Source organism: Pipra filicauda, unplaced genomic scaffold, assembly GCF_003945595.2.
Source record: "Pipra filicauda isolate LSUMZ 115617 unplaced genomic scaffold, ASM394559v2 scaffold246_size1145428_pilon, whole genome shotgun sequence".
Lineage (NCBI taxonomy): Eukaryota > Metazoa > Chordata > Aves > Passeriformes > Pipridae > Pipra > Pipra filicauda.
The window spans coordinates 737,589-761,119 of NW_024104361.1; the positions used below are offsets into that span (position 1 = coordinate 737,589).

The 23,531-nt window shown below is 47.3% G+C and overlaps 1 long non-coding RNA gene across 1 annotated transcript in view; it reads right to left on the bottom strand.

Annotated features, from left to right (window-relative positions):
* Positions 1 to 22,083, bottom strand: part of LOC113987833 — a 110,183-nt gene extending 88,100 nt beyond the window's left edge. The window contains exons 1-3 of the long non-coding RNA XR_005563738.1: positions 22,007 to 22,083; positions 17,772 to 17,881; positions 15,010 to 15,185 (exon numbers count right to left, since the gene is read on the bottom strand). This is a non-coding gene — a long non-coding RNA (uncharacterized LOC113987833). The remainder of the gene's footprint in view (positions 1 to 15,009; positions 15,186 to 17,771; positions 17,882 to 22,006) is intronic.
* Between the last annotated feature and the right edge of the window lie 1,448 nt (positions 22,084 to 23,531).

Sequence of the window (23,531 nt, forward strand, 5' to 3'; positions counted from 1 at the left end):
GCTTTTTTAATTGGAAAAAGCAGCCAGCAATCATTTTATGCATTACCTCAAAATCCTATCCTATTTAGCTTCTCTGTGCAAGAACCACTTCCATACCTTGACCATCCCTCTTGCCTCTCCCTCAACCTTTCCCCATCCTTCCCTCTCCTGCCAGAGTCAGTGGCAAGCCACTCATGACGTGTATGCACCCTGTGTCACGGCAGAATACTGTTTGCTATTTACTTCCCTGTTTTCCTAGTAATTCCTATCATTTTAGTCACTTCCTCTGACTGCTGCTGAGAAGAGAGTTGGTATTTTCATCCAGCTCTCTATTATAGCCATCAGATCTCATTGGCCAGTGGTAACAGCCAGTGCAGAGCCCATTACAGCCTGTATAAAATTAGGATTGTTTTCTCCCTGGTGAAGGTAGCGTAGGAAAACAGAGGGAATTGCTCAAAAATCACATGGCTCTTGTCCCTCTCCTTATCCTGAAGTCCTTAATTCTGCTCTTTTGGAGGGGTGCAATGGGTTTCCATACTTTTCTCCTTTGGTTTGGCTTTTTTTCCGGACTGAAACTCCTCACATTTCTGGCTCTTTACCTCGGGGAAGTTGAAGCAAAGGGCTTTCAAGGATGGAGTCATGTATAGTGTTACCTCAGCGTTGTGTTTTAAGACATTTCTCGGGCTTTTATGCTCACCCTCACTCTTTTTTCACACCAGCATTGATTACAGCAGGTAATTGTTTTCTAATTGGCCCGCAGCTGCTTATCTATCTTAGATAATTAAAGTGAAGAAGTAGAAATAAGAAAAGAAAACGGAACTTTATTCTTAAGTAGCCGCCTATCGACTGCCTCGATCGATTGGGAGGTCACTTTGGGCAGACACGCGAGCGGGGCACGTCCTTGACTGAAACACACACCCTGACAGACCCAGTGAGACACGGCCCAACCTCTCACTCCTGCTTCTCTCACAAGGCCCACCTTTATTTCTTTCTACACCACCTTTATTTCTCACTACACCACAGTTTCAACAACCTTGGCCGTACGGTACCTCCGCGAGACGTTGCAAGGTGCCAAAAAAGTCCTCCGGTTTGGAGGACACCACCCAACCATCCGTCTACCTCCAAGAGGCAACACAAGGAATGTCAGTGGGTGCCACAGACTGGTTTAGCTGGGCTGGCAGGAGCACACACGGACTCGATATCTTCAAGATCTCTACTCCCTTGTCAAGTTGGATTGAAACCAGACAAGGAAATTATCGACTGCTCAACCACGGGGCTATAAAATCGTTGGGAAGGGTGGAGCCAGAGCACAACCTGATGCACAGCCCAGCTCCCCTGTCAAGGAAGGCATCCCAGAGCCTCCTCATTGCAAACCTGCTGGATTTCACCTCCAAACCCACCCAGCTGTGTTTAATAGCAAGTGCATCAAGGCACTCCATCTTCTCACAAATGCTGACACCAGTCATAACTCAGACTCCCTTCTGGAAAGCACTTGCTGCCCAAAGCAATCAAGAAATTTTCCAAGAAGCATAAGAGTTCGGAATGAGGCTGTACTTTGTAGAGAGAGCTCGAGTTAAAATCCAGTTCCCTGCTAGCTCGGCAAGAAGGGCTCAGGTAGAGCCTTTGAAAGGCAACTCAAAGCAGCTGGGCTGAGATGGCAAAAGGTGTTAGACCCGACCCAGTCTGAACAGCCAGCACATGCTACACACCTCAGGCAACTGAAAACCATGCACAGGGCAAGTGTGGCAGAGATCCCACCAAACCTGGCAACACAGTGCAGGTAAGTCATTATCAGAGCTGAGAAGATAAGCTAATGAGGGTCTGTAGATTAATCTGCTGGCACAACTTTAGCTTTGCACTTGGGCAAGATGTACAATTTAGAGCTTGTCCTTCTAAGAGCAGAAATCCTGACTGTCTTCCAACATCTACCTCCTGCAATTTCCAAACCCAGCTGGGATGCTGGGCTTTACAGAGGCCAGCAAAACCTCCAGCACCTGAGTTTCAAGCAAACAGAGAGAAGTGGGGCAGAATCCACCCAGAAACCACAGCAGAGATGCGTTTGTCCCGCTGTAGATGTTCAGGATGCCACCAAAACTGTTGTACATTTCCCCCATAAACAATGGAAAATAAAAACACCTACTTCTGGGGATTAATTTTCTTTTAAGATCAAAAAATCTCACCCCAGATGCCCCCATTTCTGACCTCTGCCTAGGAAGGGATCTCAGAAGACCAGCTCGGACCAGCAACGAGGACCTGTGAAGGTACACAAGAGGAAAGCCCTCTCCAGCCCAGGCAAGGCTGAAACTTCAGTGTGGGTTAAGCAATGTGTGTTGACTTCAGCTGTCTAATTTCTGTGTACATCACTCATAGACCTCAGCACACAAAGGTGACACACACAAACCCCCCTCAATCGAGAGCTGACTTTCAACATGCCACTTCCAAAGATCACCTGGTGAACTAAGGAAGTCCTGTTCCTCCACTCAGAAACCCCAAATTACATTCTCTTAGCACACAGCATGATAAAAATTCAAAACCAATTTCAGCAAAGTGTTTTTTAACTAAACTATATGGTTTTGTTTGCTATTCCCCCCACCCTCCTCTGCAAATCGTACTGGAAATGCTCCAAGCAGGAACCTTCTTTGTGTCTGTGCATGTAAAACTTCCAAGTACATGCTAATTCAGTTTAATTATGGATTTACTTCACTGGCTGCATTGCTAATGCCAGCAACAGCCAATATTTGCAGCCAAGGAAATGAGGGAAAAGGAAAGCAAGGTTTTCTGTGCTCGTGCCCCTCTCAAACCCTGTCCCTGTGTCCCCATCCATTCAGAACTTGGTGTGCAGGAACACCACAAAGATAACCCACTCTTTATTTGTACAATTTATTAGATAATCTCCTTCTAATCGAGAACTAATTAAAGGAAGTGAATGCTTGGTTGGAAACGGGGATTAAAATGTGGATAATTATCATAAACGCTACATTTGTTGTTCCATCCTGCTCTGCTCTCCTCCTCCCCTCTCCCTTTCCCCCCAGTCCCTCTCCCAGGCTGCTCCTGATAATGCTCAGACTGTCTCACAGGGGGTTTGCTTTCACAATCAATTATTTTCTTTTTTGTCTCCCTCGCTAATGTTTCGTTTGTGTGAGAACATTAGTGAGAACTATTTTCTTTGCCTTGTAAATTCATTTAGACGACAGTGACAGAAGGTGGGGAGGTGGCAGCTGTAGGAGAAAAAAAAGGAAACAGGAACATTAAACTGAAGCTTATAAATTATTTCATCTTCTCCAGACAATCCAGATCTGTCACTGCTGTGTGTGAGGGGAATTTTTTTTTTCTTTTTTGTCCAAGAGTTCCTCAGAGGCACAAGACATTGATGTATGTGGGAGGCTGATGGGAGAGTCTCTGCACAGCTCTTTTTGCCTGCTCACCTGCCAGAGCTGCTAGCAAGGACCATGGTCACCATGGTCTCATCAGACACAGTATCTAGGTCACAGCCAGCAAGGAAAAATTTAGTTTAACTAGTCCTGCTCGGCTAAAGCACATTTTAAAGTCTGTATCCATGCAGGCAGAGCCTATTGCTTTGTTGTAGTGTCCACTCAGGACCACTTCTTGCTCAGGCAAACATTTGAGAAGCAGGAGATGGTTCATGTCAAGCCACACCACCTCCAAATGAGGTTTTGTAGCCCAGGAAGCTCTTGCACTAGAGTGATGTGAGGCTCTGTTCCCTCAGTGGCATCCTGCAAGCCCAAGGCTGATGACCCAGTGGATGGGAAGAACAGATGCCACAGGACACACAGGACTTCTCTCTCCCTGGATCAGATGTTACCCATGAGAACATAAATAATTACTCCTTTAAAAGTTCTGTAGGCAGAAGAAAAGGTGAAAATGGGGAAAAATAGGCATGTAGAGAGCAGGTCCCTTGACAGAACAAGACAAGGGATGTTATTGGAACCATGGCCAAGATGCAGCAAAACTATGGTGGGTTTTCACAAGATATGTGGGTCAATTTTTGTGTCTGGATTTTTTGAGGATTAGGCAATAAATAAAGTGCTAAAAGCACACAAGTGACAGGCAGATACTTTCTTTTTTCTTTACTTCTAAGGAGGAGAAAGTCTCTTCCTGCCTAACCTGTACCAGGCATGTCATAGTCCAACGCCATGGCCTTCAACCAGTCCCCTAGATTTTAATGGAAGGGATGTGACAACCCCCAGCTGAAAAAACACACAGTCCTTTGAAACACTGTCATTTACTTTGCTTAAGTGATTTTGCTTTTGGTAGTCTTTCCACCAATCCTGGAAAGAAGTGATGCTCAGAGGGGCTTGAAAACAGCACTGAGAGGTTTCCTGTTCAAGGCCAGCATTTCCCACACCACCACTGCCACCAGGGATTGTCCCCACTCAATGGGGACAGCAAAACAGCCCTTTCACAAAGAGCACAAGATTTTGATGCCAATCCATTCCACGGCTTAGGGAAAGTACCTCTAACTCAAAGCCATGCCTAGCTTTGGCACAGTTCAAACCAGGCCAAGCATAGATTCCACACCCCCCCCCCCCCCGAATCAGGGAACTCTGGATTTACATCCATCCAGGAGAGAAGCCCTGTGTACAAATACCCGGTGCGTTAGCATATTGTTAGTTCTGAAAAATTTGAACTATTACATTTCAAAGAGATATGTAATGCATAAGCATCTGGGCTCATATATCTTTCTCATCATCCCTCGTGCCTTGAAGGAAGGTCTTGCTCTCTAAGAATCTAGACAAGAAAAACACTCCAACAAAATGAAAAGCAACCTGGCTGGTGATTTATATAAAAGATGACATCTCCAGAAATCCCAAACTTCAAAGGGGCAGCTTTCAGCTCGTGACTATCCACTTCCTCCAGCCCTCAAGGCTAGTGTCAGGATTTTACAGCCACGAGAATCATTTGATGTCTCCAAATGGCAGCTCAGTGGTCTAGCACACTTCTGGATGTCAAAAAAGCATGCACTGCCACCAGCAATATTCTGCAGGGGTTAGTCTTTGAAAGGACAGATTGAGGTGAAACAATTGAAAGATTCAGTGGCAGGAGGAGGAGAGGGGAAAGAAGGATATTTTAAAGGACAGTCGCATACTGAGGGACTTTGTGGTCCAGCTTACGCGATGCTGGAGCACAGGGTTGGTGGCACAGAGGGATGTCAGAGGTTCCCAGGTGTGATGGCCATGCCAGCACAGTGCATCCACCTCTAAGGACTCCTCCTCATCTCACACAACAGCCTGTGGCTCTTGCAGGAGGTGCATGGAGTCTGTTTACAGGCTTGGGGAAAGCACACGGGACCGGGTGCAGGAGTACAGGTCTGCTCTGTGGCATCCCAGGGAAGCCACCATCCTCCTCCTCACCCTCCAGAACATGCTGCAAGTCCCAGCCCTCCTCCAGGACATGCAAGGGAGGGGACAGAAGAAGCTGCCAGGATAAGTAATTGGCTGCCTGCTGGTGAGAACTCTTAATTAGAGGCTTTTCAGCAACTAAATGTTTATGTGGAGTTAATGTATTTACTTTGTTGCATACACACTGTAATAACAGAGCACCCTTCCTATGCCTCAGCAATTAGAGAAGCGTATTGCAAACAAACAGACCCACCACCTCCCACGGATGGGCTCACACAGTCCCTTTCCCCACGGCCCAGAGCATCCCTGAGGGATGGGGTGGCCACAGCTTTCCCAGGGCAATGCCGTGGGTGACCGTGCTGCTGGAGCAGGGTCCCTTAGTCCAAGCAGGCAAGAATCTTTCCCCCATCCAGCCCAGAAAACAGTAAATGGAGCCCAGTCTTCACATTGCACACTGGGAAAAACAGCTCTTTCTAAGCAGGGCACTGAATTGTGCACTGGCTGCAGTTTCTGAACAGATTGGAGATGCTGCGCTGCCGCAGTTTAATAGAGTCAGTATTTATTCCTGTGTGGGAGAAACACTCCATTATCTGCCTTATTAATTGTTAGTTAAGTAATGGGAAGGTGCCCAGAGCAGGAGATGAGCCCTCATCACTTGTTATTAGCTTAGAAACCGGCAGAAATAAAATAACTGAAGATAAATTATCACAAGTGCTGCCCCAAGTACCGCAAACTGACAGATCTGCTCAGAGGGGAATTCACCGAGCGCTCTCGGGGGGAGCAGGGAAGAGAGAGCAACAGTCAGTCCAACTGGATACTTCTTTTTTTAATGAAAAGATTTCACCATCTTGCATTTTGAACGCCACTTTTCATGGCTGGGATCACATGGATATTCATGGCTGAGAGGGTATATCCCTGCTCCTGTAGGAAAACTCAATTTATTAGTCTACCACTGACAGCTTTTGCATTGGTAGCTTAATGCTGAACGAGAAAAAGAGGGGCGGGGGTATTAAAAAAGCAACTTGCAGCTGCAAACAGTCTGGCCTGGTCACTGCAGGGCTGAAATAGCCTCAAAAAATACAGGCAACCCTGTTATCAGCAGCGGGGCCTGGAGCAGGGATGGGAATCTCCACAAAATTAGTTTAACAAGGACATCAAGCAGCAGCCAAAAAAACTACCAATGAAAAGATATGAGAGTCTGTCTTGAACCCCAGAGAGGTAAAAGCATCCAAGTTTCTCCAACCTTGTGACAGCTACCACACGTAAACCAGTAAAATCCAACTACATGTTGGGCATCCACAACCATTTCTCCCAAATCCACCTTTCAGTCATGGCCACAGAGTCTCAATTTGCTGGTCTCCATGCAGGGTTTTGAGCTGATTGCCCATTCAGGCAGAGAATTCCTGTCTGTGCACAACAACAGGGAGGGACAGGAGGCTCCCACCCATGTAGAGAGGAAGGTCTTGGATCCAGGGGCAAGAGTAGGGTGCCCACAGGGACCTGGATCAGCAGAAGCCACCATTCATTTCCAGAGGAAAGCAGAATACCATGATACACAGCATAAAGAAATTTATCCAAACTAATGTATTTTGTGATATAATTCAGAAGAGGCAGAGTTCTAATAAAAAGGAAAGTTAGTTGCTCCAGTCTTTGCAGCCATTTGCTCAGAAAGCTCATCCCAGCAGCCTTTTTACAGCACATGCAATATTTTTACCTGCAGATGTGTAGGTAGACAAAAGGGAAAAGAATAGACCAGGACCCTGAGCCAACATGAGCAGCACACTAACATTATCCAGAAAACAGCTACAGCCAAAGCTTTGGGCTAACCTTGCACACTGGAGCTGAGATTGAACCATCATCTCATCTGGGAGAACACAGAAGCACCTGAGGCAGCTCCCCACACTCTCTCCCCAGGGAGGCAGCTCCAAGCAGCAAAATAGACACGGATACTCCAGATTGAGGGTCCAGCCCCAGATTGCTCCTTCCCTGGTACTTTACAGTAGTTAAAAAATTAATCCTAGAATCACAGAATGGTTTAGGCTCTCAGGGACATTAAAGATCATCTTATTCCACTCCCCTGCCATGGGCAGGGACACCTTCCACTATCCCAGGTTGCTCCAAGCCCCATCCAACCTGCCCTTGCAGGCTTTATTCACATGCTTCACCTGGTCACTAAACACCAGTGTTCCTAAGGCAGTAAGTGATCTCTGAAGAATTAGTTGTTCTGATTTCATTCTCCATATGCAGAGTTTTCCCCTCCCACTGTCTGCACTGCAGACACACAGCACCCTGAAGTCACCCCCAGAACAAGCCCTGCTCACACCACAGAGTCCTTTTTCTAAAGAAGGTTTACGAGAGTTGTGCCACTTACCAAGCCTTATCACTTCAGGTAAGCATCTCTTACTCCATGTTTCATTTAATCCCTTCTAGCAATACAGCAATAAACGCTGTTTCATCTGCATCCTGCAACAGAGCACCCTAGATCCAAGCTCATTCCCAAAGGTATTTGTTTGTGAGAGAAAAGCCATCCCTGGAGAACTCCAAAAACACTGCGTCTAGCTCAGCCTCTCCACTTCCATGTGCATCTCAAGGTAAAACAGAAGAATTCTTTAGGAGTAACAGTGCTCTGAGAAACAAATTCACTCAAATCTGCTCCCACATCCACAGTCTCCAGATATTTCTTACCTGCTATCCTGTGTTTTCAAGTTTCCTCTAACTTCAGCTGCCAGAACAAAGCAGAAAAGTTTGGGAGTGTCCCACTCCTACTTTTATAAGCTCTTACAGCCACAAAACTGCTCACAGGTGGGCTAAGCAAGGCAGCCCAATTAGGCCTCCCTAACAAGATCATTTCATTTAAGTGGATACATGTGTACCTTTCATTTTCTGAAGGGGCTTCCTTTGCTGCATCTTCCCAGAGGGGGTGCTCTACCTCCAAATTGCTTATCAATTGAAGAATGCTTTGCAAATGCTGTATTTTCCTGCACCTATCTTGTAACTTTGAGGGTCTATAACTCATTTGAAAGTGCTGGTGCTTGAAAAGGAGTGCTCTGTTCATGGGGACTACCTAATACCACAGAGGTAGATGAGCTTCAGATGAGATGAAAGGAGACAGACAAGCCAGAGAGAAGCTTTCCTCACATTATCTCTGAATATTGATAATCTGGGTTATTACTGCATCACAGGACTCTTCTCATGGATAAATTGTAAGGTTTATACGTGAAAATACAGCACCTGCTATCAGAATAAGCGGGACTTTTCACAAGGGCTTGGAGTGATAGGACAAGGAGAAATGGTTTTAAGTGATAGAGGGCAGGTTTAGATTAAATATTTGGAAGGAATTCTTCCCTGTGAGGGTGGTGAGGCCCTGACCCAGGTTGCCCAGAGAGGTTGTGGATTCCCCATCCCTGAAGGTGTCCACAGCCAGGTTGGACAGGGCTTGGAGCAACCTGTGATAGTGGAAGGTGTCTCTGCCTGAGGCAGGGGGTTGGAACAGGATGACTTTTTAAGGTCCCTTCCAACCCAATCCATTCTGGAATCCTATGATTTGTTTCTTTTCTGGATTCGGGCTGCTCTGTGTCCTAATCCCAGATGGAAACAAGGCTCCCTGGCTGCCATTCACACCTCACCCATGGAAAGTAGTCTTATCTCTCTGACTTCTCCCTTCCCAGCCTAGCTTGCTCAGCTTCTGAACTTAAGACCATTTGTGCTTAATTAAGAGGTTTTTTTCATCCTTCAGGGGCAGTTAGTGCTGTCCCTGCAGGTGCAGTTGTGTCCCTCTGTAACTCCATCCCATTGCAAGTGCTGGGGGCGGGAGGAGCTGCACTGCAGTGAGTTTGTGCTAAAACTTTTCAAGGATGTAGCTTAATTGGCTGACAGGTAGAGCTAGACAGCACTGAAGAGATGGAGAGGACTTTAGCATCAGAGGTAGAGTGGGATGTGTGCCAGGAAAAAAAGATCCATGTCAAAGGGAGCTGCCCCAGCTCTTCCTCTCGCTGCTCCAGAGGCGATTTTGTCTTGGAGGAAACTCTCACGTACACCGTGATTTCTGTGAGAGGCAGGGACCAGAAAGGTGGGCAGGATGAAAATCAATCAGGATTTGTCAAATGCACCGGAGAACTCATTTTTATGAGATAAGTGCCTTCAGAGGAAGCGTTGGTAGACACCTACCACATGTTCAGCCTACTTAGTGGCAAAGTATGCAACATTAATCACTGTCACTCCAAGGGGCCAGGTTCCAGCTGAACCACCTTCCTCCTTCAGCCATCCTCTTCCCCGCCCTCCCCTCCCAGCAAGAGGAGTTGCATCCACAGACCTGTGAACCTGCAAATCAGGCTGATGCTCTTGGCAGCTGCTGTACCAACCCATCACTTGGTGCTGAGCCGCCCGCTGTGCTCCAGCCAGTTATCTGCTGAATGGATGCCCATTTTATTCAAAATAATTAGCAGTGTGGGCCAAAACAGTGTTAGAGCTGCCTCCTGCCTCTTAGCAGATGAAGTTCATGTGCTGCTGTCCTGCTGCAGTGGGACCTTGCCCTTGGAAGCAGCATGAAAGGATTTAAGTGACTGGCTTGGCAAACACCTTTTTCTCAGAAAAATTGTCAGCAGGCAGTGGAGATGGTTTGACTGTCTGTGCTGACAGCTGAACTCAGGAACTCTGTGGAAAGAGTGGTTGGAAAGCAAGAGCAGACCATGGGAATCCAGAGCAGCACCGGAACAGAAGAGCCTTCAAGGACCCAAGTTATTTAAGTTATAGAAAAGGAAAAAGTGATGTGCTTCCAGGATGTTATCTCCATCCTCCCCCGCCTGGCTCCTGCACCTGTGGAGCATCATATGCTGCTGGGAGGTTTTGTGGTGTCTTACACACACCCATCCTGAAGATGAGTGAGGGGATTTCATCACAGCGGGGTGAGAGGACAGCCCTGTCCTAAGGGGGATTCACAGTGGACTTCTCTCTTCCCATCTGTCAACACATTGGCAGGCGGTTAATATTTTTTGTTATTGTTGCACTGCAGATCTTGTTCCCGCATTTTAATAGCCTGATTTAAGGGTCTCAGCTCTTATTTTCGAGGTGTGGCCTCGGGCAGTCACACTGGATAACACCTGATAGGTTAAATATTGCACCTGGGGAGCGAGGGAAACTGGTTTGCGGCAAGAGGTGTGAGGAGCCTGTGGATTGCACTGTTAAGAGTAGAAGGAGAGAAAGAAATGGCTAGGAAGGAATAAAAAGACCCTATTTTCAGGTTTTAAGCCAGTTACCATCTTTAGGGATTAGCTCCAGCTCAGGAGCAAATTGCCCTAAGGCCTCCTGTCACAGGGCTCTGCTCTGCACCACTGCAGCTGTCCTGGGGCCACGGGATTAGGGAGATGAGGCTCCACTGGATCTGTTCCTTGCAGCAATGGTGACACCCATTGCATGAGGAGACGATCAGGATGACACCCCTTGATTTAATAGAACAGCAAAGAGAGACCACAAGGACCATAAACCCACTTCCACTCCCGCCGTCTCCAGAAAAGTTGAGTCAAGAGGTGCAGCCTCCTGCTCTTGCTGATCCAGGCTCAATTTGCCAGGTAGGGCTTGCTGTGGTTTATTTTTTGCTTCCCCCCTCACCCTCCATGCATCTGCCCTGCCTCTCAAAGGCTTTCTGCTAGAAGGCTGGAATAGCAGCAGCCCCATGCTCGCAGCCCTTCCCCATATTCCCTTCTCTCCAGGTGACTGAGGATGCTGCCACAATTTTGGGAATACCTTTTTTCCCCCATTTAACATCACAATTGACTTCCTTGTATGTGTGACACCAGCCACGAGTCCTGCACCCAACACAAGGGGAAGCTGCCAGAGCTGGAGGTTTACAAGGGCCTTGAGACTCTATTACAGGTGGCCACACAGGTTGCATTTTGGAAAATTCAACCAGACACAGAAGGTGCAAGGGATCTCTGGATCTTTTCTAGAGGAGAGATTCAACTTCCAAGCCATGCTGCTCCCTTCCCTGTGGCACAGACTACTGGTGGAACACACCACAAAGCTGTGAAAATTCATGTGAGATCCTTCTGCATCGGGCAAAGGAAAATAACAGAGCTAAAGAGAAGCAAGACTGAGCAAACACCATCCCCACCTCCCCCTTTCAGGGTTGTTTTATAAGGGCATCTGCAGAATCACAAGAATCTGGGCTTTTTGGGTTATAAAGGGCCTGTGGTCCCATGGCAGGGATGGCACCAAATCCAGCTCTCCAGAAGCTGCCCAGCAGGAAGGTAACTCCTGTGTGTTTTGGGGTCAGTTACCACGTGCTGTGGCAGTCTTGGGGACAAGACAGACTTAGAGCAGCACATGTCATCCCACAAGGGCTTTTATGAGCCATCCACTCATAGCTCAGGAGTGAGGGAAGTCTAAAATTAATTCAGCAGGTTGTAGCAGTGAGGGCAATCAAGGACCTAGAGCTCCATGTTGTGGAGCTGCTGTCAGCAGAAAAATAAAAGACCATGGCACGACTCCCTGCAAGTCTAGGGCACCAGAAAATAACATACCCAGCATATTCTGTGGTTATTGGACAAGGGGAGAAGGAAAGAGAAGGGAAATTAATAAAACTCAGGCTGCCAATGCCCCAGACTCTTCTTCTCTCATCCTAAAAAGTGGCAAGGATTCTGAAAATTAGGTGGAGTTGATCAGCCTTAAACATTTGAAAGTCAAGGTTTTCAACTTGGGTTTATCTGTCCCTCTCAATTCCTACATCAGAGAAAGCAAAAAGATTTTGAATGCCATATATACAAACATTTTTTTTTTGCCTTTTCGTTTTTGCTTTTGCTTAGCAGTGGATAAAAGTTTGATTCCTACATCAAACCCTCCAGAGCCCAGTCAGTCAACCCCCTGCCAAGGTTATCTCATGGCTTATAGACTGTGGGAGAAATGGATTGCTGCATGGCAGGAATCACACACACAAAAACCAACACTTATTTATGGGTTCAGGGAGTTCAAGGTATGACTTAAAGTCTGTGGTATCTTCTGGCTTTCTCTGGCTCCAAAAAGGCACAAGCCAGGATGAGCTGAAGTCTTGTTCTCACCCACAGGCACAGGAGCAGTCAGAGGGATGTTGTCACCATCTTCCAGCCTGGCTTACCTCCTGCTGTCAGAATTTGGTGACCCCCAAGCAGAGGTGCCAAAAGGGAGGGTGAGGATGCTCCCTAATCTGCTCCTGCACAATGTCCAACCAAAGAGTGAAATCTCAGCTGCTTCTCCTCACTCCTTCTGCTCAGAAGCCAGGGATTTATCCAGAACAAAGGAGAAGCAGAGAAAAAACCCGAAGACTTTGGATACAAGTATTTATTTACAGGTGCTAAATGATTTCTTGATTAATTCTGCAACCTGCTACTCACTCCTCTCCAGCCCTCGTCACTCGGCGTTTCATGGGGAAAGTGTTTTGGTTCAACAAAGAGAACTTTCAGGCTGAAATGTGCCTGGTGTGGGCAGCAGGGCAGTAATTGGCTCGAAAAACAAAACAGTGAGGAAGAATGTGAAACTAATCTGAAACCCTTTAAGCCAGATAAGGGCTTTGGTTTGCCATCAGCGCATGTCTAAACTTTTCCAGACCTAATAAAGAAGCATTATTGCTGTAGCAGACGTTAAATGTGAGTGGTACTTCAAGGGGAGGGGGGCAAAGAAATAACATGTATATAAATATAAATACAGATACCACAAAAGGCTCTCAAATTGCGGGCTTTCACGTCCCTCTGTTTTACAGTGGGATAACATCAAAATTAACAGGACAATATGAAGGGAGCCAACAAGAAACATGGAGAGAGACTATTTACAAGGGCCTGGAGTGACAGGACAAGGGGGAATGGCTTCACTCTGACGGAGGGAAGGGTTAAGATGGGATGTTAGGAAAGAATTCTTTCCTAGGAGGGTGCTGAGGCCCTGGCCCAGGTTGCCCAGAGAAGCTGTGGCTGCCCTGGACCCCTGGCAGTGTCCAAGGCCAGGTTGGATGGGGCTTGGAGCAACCTGGGATAGTGGAAGGTGTCCCTGCAGGGGGGTGGAACTAAGTGATTTTTAAGGTCTCTTCCCACCCAGTCATTCCATGATTCTCGGAACATGTGTTTACAGGAAAGAATGGCTATCCCAGCCTTTCCCCAGCAGCCCAAACAGGATTTGAACACAGACTGTCTTCCCAAGTCCTCAGTGTTGCCCTTTGCCCCAAGGAGCACACACAGAAATATGTGGCAGATCCAAGGTTTTGGAGATATTAATAACACAAACAGTGTAAACCATTAGATCAGGCTCCTGCCTGCCAGGGAAAAGCCTGGCTATGGAAGGCCATTGACATCCTGAAATCCTGGGGGTTCCAAGGAGCGCTTTTTAGGTTATTCGTGATTTACTGCATGATATGGGATTCCCCTTTCCAGCCTGGGACCAGCCTTACTCAGAAAGAGTCCTGTGCAATTTATTACCTCTTCCCATCTAAATACAGCAGTACAAAGCAGATAATCAGATCTGTGACAATTTAATTATCACCCTCCTAAGGCAGCTGCCCCATCCTGACCCCGCTGGGGAGCACATGGTGTGCTAAACCCCAGGATTTGGCCAAGATGTGCTGGTAATTCAGCAACAAAACATCTCCACAAGGCCTCCAGGGACAGCATCCTCTTTCTGTCCGTTGCCTTTTTAATGGGACAAAAAGGATTGAACCTCACACCAGGAATTGAAATAAATGCAAAAAGAGCCTTAAAATCTTTGCAGCACCCCGACACTGGTCCCTGCCTAGGGAAACACATCGAGGGTGAGCCCCTCCATCAGGCCTGAGGAATGCCCTTTTTTTTATTGCATCAGGGATGCCAGAGCAGTTCAAGGCACAACAACTCGCAGGTAGCAGGAATGATGTGTTTTCTAGAAAGAAGGGGGTAGGAGGACTCCTCTGGCAACATAAGTCACTTCAGATGGTGCTGCTTACAGGCCTCTTCCTTTAAATTGATTAATAATGACACATTCAAATGGACAACATAAATTAATTTCTGAATTGCACCATTAGTAAGTAATTAATTTCTTTGCTCTGTGAAACCAAGATATCACTGTTATCTAAATCTATAAAGAGAAGAAATGCTGAACGAGGACTCCATTAATGTAAAAATTGATTTTTCCATTTACCCTCCTCTCAGGGTTTTTTTTTTTTATCTCCCCCTCCCTCCAGTGCATTTATTTTTCAAGTGGCTGGGGGTGGGGAGAGTAACCTAATTTATACTTCCAGTGGTAATCAAAACATCATGCATGCTCATTTCAACCAAATGATGTCATTATGAAGGCTGTTAAAGCTAGGGTTGCCTTGGAAACCCGAAATACTGATAGTTGAGGTCGGACATCTGAGTTCTCAGTAGGCACAGTAATGAGGGAATGGTGTGGCCCTGCCAGACCTGGCCTGACTGGTCATGCTGGGAAGATCACCCTAAGTTGCTCAGATAGTCTCTTTAGACCTTACCAGGCTGCCATTTTTCCTGTTCCTCCCACCACCTGCCATAATCCATTAGTTCTGTGGAGCCAGGAGCAGAGAACCCTCTCAGCCTGACGACGAGCAGAAAGGACAAGTAGGGTAGGACCTGCTGGCCCCAGCAGGAAGGACATTCCAGCTAAGGGCTGCATGCTGCTGGCCACCAGCTGCCTCATTTCTGCTTTGCCACCTCAAAAGACATACCTGGTGCCTCTGCCAGCCTCTTGGTGCAGCCCAGGATGGAGATTTACTGGGGACTCAGGTGGTCTCTGATGATCCAGCTGTAGCCAAGGTGTTAAATCTTCCTTTCCGTACCGAGGGACTCGGTGAATGGTCTAGGACACGTCCAGCCTTGGGGTGACAGATCACATGTTCAGCATCTGGAGGGGAACGTGCAATAGGAGAGGGGAGATTTATTTTGGGTGCCCTGGGTTTTCTTGCAAAGGCCAGCAACCTCACAGACAAGCCAAAACAAGACACCTCTGTCACCTCTTATAGACCTGGATCCTTCAAAGGGAGGATTCTTTGAGTAAGAGTCATTTTAAAAACAATTCCAGAAATGGAACTGACTTTCTATCTACTACTTAGAGAAAAAAAAGCCTTAAATTTTTCCTCACAGTGAATATTTTCTTGGCCATTTTTCTGAGATGGCTTGAGGCAGCTGTGCCTGGTGTCGTGGGGTGGATGGCAAGAAACAGCTGACACCAGTTAGGCAGCAGGTTTTGGGCAGCCCAGGACTTTGGTCCACCAACAGAAAAGGATGCAGAGTGATGTCATGCATTTGGGACAACTCCCTGGGTCTCCTCAGGGAGTTCTGCTCTTCCCAGCTCAAGGTTACTGGGAGAGGAAGCTGAGGACTGACTGGAGATGCATTAGTGCTGCTGATGCAAAGAGCCACTTGGGTCCCTCAGCTGTGCCAAGCCACGATTTGACAGCTCCTTTCAGCTCTTTTTTACCTACACTGTCCCAGGAAGAACTCAATGTCATCTCTGATCACATCACACTGAGCTGAAAGCCAAGTTTAAGGTATAGCTTTGAGAGCCAAGTGTAAGACACAGCCTGAACCACATCTCCAAACACAGGCACTGTATCCACACTCCAAAACAGAGAACAGAGCGAGTTGAATTATTTACAGCAAGTATTTTGGCTGCTTCTTTTTTTTCTTCCCCCTTCTCCTCTTGTTAAAGAGCACGAAACAAAACACACATACAAACAAGTCAATAGGATGAAACATTTACTGTGTGTTAAATGAACTCATTTCAGCTCCTCGATTAATATCCGGATGTCCCCAGTCACTGCCAGCGCTTTTTTCCCTTTGGTGAGTGTGTAGTGACATTAATACCACCACGTGATCCTTCTCCTCCCTTACAGAATCACCTTCCCTTTCCATGCAGGAGTTTCTCTTAAGCTTCATCAGTTGAAATTGTTGGAATGCGCCGAGAAAAAAAATAATAAAAAGAGCATTTCGTAACATTGGCAGGAGCATTTCAGGCATGAGCACTTTGAATATTTATTTGCCCTTTGTATGAGCAATCTCAGCAAGAAAAAGTCAGTGTGAATAAAAGGAATTGCAAATGGCAGCGGAGGAGCTTCGGAGTTCTCATTCACAAGAATATTTGCACAGGCTCCTGGGAGAATTAGCAGGCAAGGCAATACAAAATCTCTTGGAGCATCAACACTTTGGATACTCTGTAATCCCACTTGTCTGATGAAAAACATCTCTTCCTGAGAGCTGATTTGTTGGGGGTTTTTTGGTTTTTTTTGTTTTTTTCCTGGCTTGGAAAGGCTGGAGAAGGATTGGAAAATCTGGGAGAATTATTTTTGCCCCGTTTCTGTGTCATAGTGCCTTGTATTCCCTCTGCCTCTCCTCTCCCATCCACTATCACTCCCTTGAGCTGAAATGGGATGAATAAGCTAAACTTCCTTCGGAAGTCCAAAACAAAGGGGGAAAAAGAGATGGACAAGCAGCCAACACTGTTGGAGCCATGGAAAAGCAGGGAACTCACAAGGAGAAGCCTGTCAAGGAGAAATTTAAGGCAGAACTTTATACCACAGCTCTGGATTAGACAAAATTCCACCTGCGATCCAAATGAGAACAAATCATTAAGGAACAGAGCCAAAACATCCTTCTGCTTGGAAAAGACAAATCAGGATAGCAGCATCCACTGAGTTTTAGGGTCAGCAATAAAAGAATGGGGGCTATTTACTCATAATTAGCCTTTATGGGCAAAAAAAATCCTGCAGAATTTCATTCTTGCCACAGGATTTTATAGGGTGGTTCAGAAACTTATCAGAAGGATATTTTCTTGCCCAGGTTTTCAGAGCATTTCTCTAGAACCCTGTTGGTTTCAGCCCTGTTAAATTCAATAACTTCCTTAAGGGAGTGCTTTAAGTGTCAGGCTTGATTCAGTTATATAAAGGGATAAGGGAATAATCATTAGACAGTGCACAGGGATGGGAGAAATGGTTTTGTGTGGCACCAGTCTTATTTAAGAACAGTCTGAATTTATAGATGAGGCTGATGAGAAAGTTGGAAGCAACTAATACAAGCGTAAAAGACAAAAGCCAGGCAATGCTTTCAGAGAGGGCTGGGACCAACTGGGAGACCACAGATGGTTCCAGAGGAGTATTTTAAGTGGTTTTAGATGTTTGCCTTGGTTTCATCAAGATGATGTCCTATGTACTCTTCCTGCCATTCATAATGTAAGCTATGGGCACTAGAGTTTATGTAAGAGGCTGTGCTGCTTGCTTTGCAATTAACACATCCTGCAATTAACAATCCAAACCACCGAAGTCTTTAATATCTCTTCTTACTTCTAATACAGAATATTTTACTTCTAAGATACTGCTGTCATTGTGCCTTAATTTATTCTGACAGTGTGAGCCACGACTAATCCTCCTTCTGAGTGCTGAGCACAGGCATAGACCAAAAACCCAAATCAGCACCTCTCCTTCCAACTACTCACCTGACACCCTCTCCAGAAAAGGGGAAGTGGATGAATGTGGCCTTCAGGAGACAGGGAATGCAAAGAAGGGTGAATGTATCACTCCACATCCTGCTCTGAGCGGGAGGTACCTGCAATTTGAAGAGGAGAAAAGGTGTAAGGTTGGTTTTTCAATGTCTTGCAGGAGAGGAGAGGCAGTTCCCAACAATCGGGTTTCTAGGGGCACATGTGAACTTAATGATGCTCTGACAGACCTTACACCTCAAATATCAAAAAAACCCCAAGCAATCAGACAGGTCCAGCTCCATTTTCTTCACTGGCAGAACAGAATAACACAGATTTTTCAGTCAGTGATTAAAGAGACTGAAGCTTTCTGCTGCTAATGGAGGGTATTTATCAGCACTTCCCAAAAGATCTGCTTCATAAACCAGTTATCCAGAGGTCCCTCACCCACACCCGAGACCTTTCAGGAGGAGGCACCTCATGACTCCTCACCCTCTGAGCCTGATCCGTCCCCCTCAGTGGGACCCTTTGGGCCACCACCGTGTGGTGCTTTCCCAAGTTTGTATCCAACAGTGCTCAAGACATCCCTGAGCAACACCTGGTCCTGCTTTTGTACAAGGGGGGACAACTCCAAAGGCTCTTCCCAACCACACAAATGCCTCATTTATCTCCAGAGTTACACAGCTCTTCTCAGCCCTGCGCTGGGTGAACATTTCCTGGTCCATCATTCCACACCCTTTTTACGGCTTCTGTGGGTTCATCCCTGGCCAAGAGCGTGAGACGCTCCATTTGTTTTGGCAAGAACGTCCCTGAGATTTACACCTGTAATTACACAGGTAACCTTTCCAACAGGGAATTTTAAAATGATCAACGCTAAAGCAACCTACACATTAAATGTGATTAATAAGACGCTGGATGACTGCGAGTCTGCACCTCCCTGCTTGTTAAGCGCATCAGCTGGAGCGTCCCTGACTGATCCCACCACTGTGAGACACCCAAAAGTGGGCATTCCCAATGGATATAGCCTCTCTTCCCAGGCAGTGTCCATGGGAGGGAGGGTTAGGGTATGAACAGGCACAGAGGGTGACATCCATCCCCTGAAGTTTCATGGAGGGTGGAGACTTCTTCCTGGGTCTAATGTCTTCTCCTGCCCCTCCTGCTCTCTGTCCTTTTGTCCCTTCCTGGTGGGAGCTGTATGGGTATGGCACAGCCAGAGGGATGCTGAAGAGGTGACAGCAGGATCTCAAGTGACAGGAGACAGATGAGCATGAGCCTGGCTGGGGGGCAGGTTAAATGAGGTGCCTGCTCCCTCAGCGCCAGGTTCTCTCTCCAGAATTGCCTTGCCATCCCCAGGGACACCTAATGGAACTCTCCTCTTCGCTCCCTGAGCAGGCACCAGCTTCACCTGCTATCAAAGCACCCATTGTCTGTATAATCGAGGAAAATAGCATCTGTCAGGATATCCATCATGCCCCGCAGGACCCCCTCCCTCCACCAGAAAGGGTTGCAGGACCATAGGAGGGAGCTTTGCCAAGGAATCCAAGCTTCACGGTGTGCTTGGCAGGTTGCACAGCACTATCCACACTCCTGCACGGGGTGGAGGTTTTAAAAGCTGGCATTTTGCTGCTGGGTTGCCCAAAGACAGTAAAAACCAGTCATAGTCAAGCCTGCATTGACCTTCAGTCCATGGCTACAGCACACCAGAATTACAGGAGAGATGCTGATCCTGCTTTCCTATTCTCTGGACAAAGTTATTGCATATAAATTGTGTATTGATTAGAGGCAGAAAACGTAAAGAAACCTCTCTGGGAAAACTGGAGGGTGGAAAGAAATTCAGGGGCTGACAAAAGAGCTGCTTTAATTAGGAAGGGAAGCAAAGTGGTGGGAAGAAAAAATAAACACAACCTCCCCTCTAGAGCCTCCCGCTCTGGATCTGAAAATCTGATCAGGAATCGTCTCTTAAAGAAAAGAAACTGGATTTTGGAGCTGGTTTGTCTGGGAAATGGAAACAGGAAAAAGAGCTGTCTTCCTCCCTTCACCCAGCACTGATGAGGATGGAGAAAAGAGCAGCTACACTTTCTGCTGCTCCTGGATTTTGCATGTGGAACAGGGAAAGCCAAGATCACCTAACGAGTGTGTAACAACCATGCTCATTTCTGCCTTCTAGCTCAAAGTGCTCCAGGGTAATTACACAGTTTGGACTTATTAGCTGTAATTATTAGGTTCTATAATTTGTAGAACGTGTTATTAGAGTGTGGGCAACCTCAAGTGGTCTAAATACACTCAGATAAGTTTCTTGTTTGTCTTCTAACTTTTCCTGCCTCAACAGTAGATGAGGTGCTGCTTTTCCTGCTGGGAAACCTCACCACCCCTCAGGACCCCTGCAGCCACCACGGGCTGTGGTTCCTGACCTGGGACAGATGGGACACGCATGGGAACATGCACAGCCCCGGCTTGCAGCTGATTAAAGGCTACAGGAGCCTTTTAAAAATTCGGCTCTCGCTCATACGGCCAAAATAGCATGTGGTGTTCACAGCAGAGTCCCAGCACTCCTTTGGATAAGCACCATTACGCCCGGAGCGGCTGGATCAGCTACAGGATTTCAGCTCCTGCCTCCTGCCCCTTTGCTACTGGGCACTGCCAGGACTCTGCCTTCAGCAGGATGGTTTCCAAAGCACACAGCTACCAGTGAGCGGGAAATACAGGGTTTAATGTCAGTTTGGGTCTGCGTGAAACCCTTGCCAGTTCATCGCAGATGGGACCAGAGCCAGAGCAGGTCCCTGAGAACACAGTGCACAGAAATCAACTGGTTTAGGACTCTCCCACCTACCAGACAGGCTTCTCCCTGCCTCGGATTCTGTGTGGCTCGCTCCTCCTTTCTCCTGGACTAATCTCCTTGCTGTGTTTCTCTTCAGCCTCCCCTGATTTCTGGGGCACGAACTGGCCCCACACCTCCAGGTGCTTGCTCTGGTCCATCCCTGCAGCAGTTTCCTCACAGCCCAGATCCTACTTTTGCCCCCCAAATTCAACACAGCCTCCCTATTAACACCCATCTCCCTTTCCAGATGAGAGAGAGCTGGCAGCTTGGCCAGAACTGGAAAGGCAGAGTCTGTGGGAAAGCCTGGGATTCCCACACCTCAGACAATTAGCTTCTCCCTACAGCATTTCCCAGGGCAGCTTAGCTTTGCCAGTGCAGCCTTTTTTTTTTTTTTTTTCCAAAATCCCTTTAATTTCACACCAGTCCACGAAACGGAAAAGGCAGTTGGCCCATCCATCCCTGCACAGCCACACACAGCCCTGGATCATCGGGGCTCCTGGTGGCACCATCCCCCTGTTCAGTAAAGAGGGACAACAGGCTTCCACCCTGGTTTCCACCCAAGGCTGGAGACAACACACAGTGGATGCAGAGAGGTGAGAGATCCCTCCAAAGGGATGGAAGAGGAGAGGAGGCAAGCCAGCTCACTCCAGTCTCATCACCCAGAGGCCTCTCAGATCCCGGCTTTCCTAAAACCCAGGGGGCTGTAGCAAAGTTGCCCAAGGATAGACGGCTCCACATCGTTTGCCTCAGGTGTGATGCCTCCAAGGGCAGGTGCCACCAATGACCACAAATCAGATGGTGCTGCAGAGCCCAGCTTGACCTGAATAAACTGCAGTGGCTGTGCCCAAGTTCTGTCTGACCCACCTTTGAGGGGTTTTCCTTTTTCCACAACATATGTCTTTAGGAAAGTTTTGCCATCCGTCCTTATGTGATATAAAGCCAGGTCTCTGCTTCCTTTTGGTCTCTGCTTATTGTTTTGGCTAAAAAAAAAATAAATCTACTTGCAAGTGGGGAAAAAAAAAATCAAAAGCAAAAAAGCTTGTGAGATACCCTGGACTCCAATGTACCCTTCTTTCCATTCAGAGTCAAGGAGGCATCGAGTATTAGGATACCTTACTATCCCACTTGGATCAGCAGTGAGGCTGGGCCACAGCAGCAGTATCCTCATCCCTAATCTGCTTATGGAAGTGTCCTAAAAAGCCAGGCAGGCTGAGGAGGACATCAGGCTCCCCACAGGAGTAGGGACTACCTGGGATAATCGACCTCTTCCAGAGGCTGCAAGTTCCAGCCTGACTAACAGAGCTAGTGCATCTCTCCAGGACAACAAAATGCAACACAGCACCACATGAACAAGAATTTTCATGGCAATTTTTACTCTAATTCATGCGTGACTTCCTTTTCTGAGCCTCTAGTACCCCCTGAAAGAAGTACTCACCTGTGGGAGCCTGGTGGCCACCTTGCCCAGGGCTGAACGGGAGAGCTGTGGTAGACTAAAACCATAACGTTGTCCTTGGAACCACCTAGTGAGAGAAAAAAGATAATAATGTGTGACTATAATTTCCTTTTTGCTTCCTTGGAAACCAGCATCCCATCCATGATGCAAACATTGGGCTCCCCAAACAGACAAACTCTGGTTTGTCTTCCCTCCGGGGAAGCCTCTGAGGAGCCTCCACTGAAGTCAGTAGAGCTCATTGGGGTTGACACAGCCAAAAGAGGGAGGCATGTGGACCACAGCCTCCAAAAGCAGTGCCAGAGGTGCCTGTTATGGTAGCTCCAGACTTTCTGGCCGCCAGCCAGCAGGTGAGATGGCCAGATAACCCAAAAGCATCGCTTATCTTTTTGCGTGCTTAACATTTGCCTCCTCATTTCTCTTGTAGCGAAAAGCACCGTCCGACACTTCGAGATGAGAGCAGATATAATGCCAATCATTAGAGTAGCAATTACTTATCTCACAGGAGCTCTGAGAGGCTTAATCAGTTGATATTTGTAAACCACGACGAGCTGTGGAGATGAAGGATGCAAAGCATCTGAGACAGCTCACAGCAAAGCCCAGAGCAGCTCTGCCTTGCCGGCTGAGCTCCCCTCAGAGCCCCGGCTGCTCCTCGCTGGTGGCACTGCACATGGTGGTGCTCAGAGACACCTAAGGGAGCATTTCCTGCTGTGTGCCAGCCCTGTGGAACCCAGCGGGAATGTGACACTAATGACATCCTTCAGAAATGTAATTAGCCTTCCTTCATGGCGAGGTACATTAGGGAGAACTCCGAGGCTCAGAGAAGTGGGCTCCAGTGGGTGAGAACCGAGGCTTGTGCTCTTGAAAGCTGCATTAGGGAAGGGGAAAAAAATAGAAAAGAAAATGTTCTAATATTACTTAATTACCCCAAGACATCCTGAGATGTAATTGAGCTTGGAGGGCTAAATGAGGGCTGCGCGTGTGAGACCGGCAGAAGTTGATGCATTTATAATGAGACCACTTTGCAAGGCAAACTAGGTCCCCATGGAGGGCAAAGAGGAAGGACAACAAGGGGGCTGGGGAAGTATCAAGGTGCCTGAAGATCTGCTGACCTCCAGGCCCTTCCCCTTTGCTCGAGGTGCAGGCCAGGCTGGATGGAGGCAGGATGAGTGTGGATGTGGGTACAGCAAACCACACGCCATGGAATTAGCTTGCTCATGGTCTGGATGCTAAAACCCCATAAAAACCCCTTAGTACCCAATAAAATGGTCAAGAGCTGCTATATCTGACTGACAGTGAGACATCCCTCCATCCAGATCCAAACCCGAGTCATTTCAGCATCTCATCAGCCTCCTCGGGAAGCCTCTGGGTAGGGAGTGGGATGAGACAAGAGAACAAGTTGTCCTCAGGGCAGGGCTGTCTCTGAGATGAGAGGGGAAACCTTCCCCAGAGTGGCCAGTGTTCACCCCCATCGCTCCCTTTAACTTTCATGGAAACCAGGCGGCTAAAT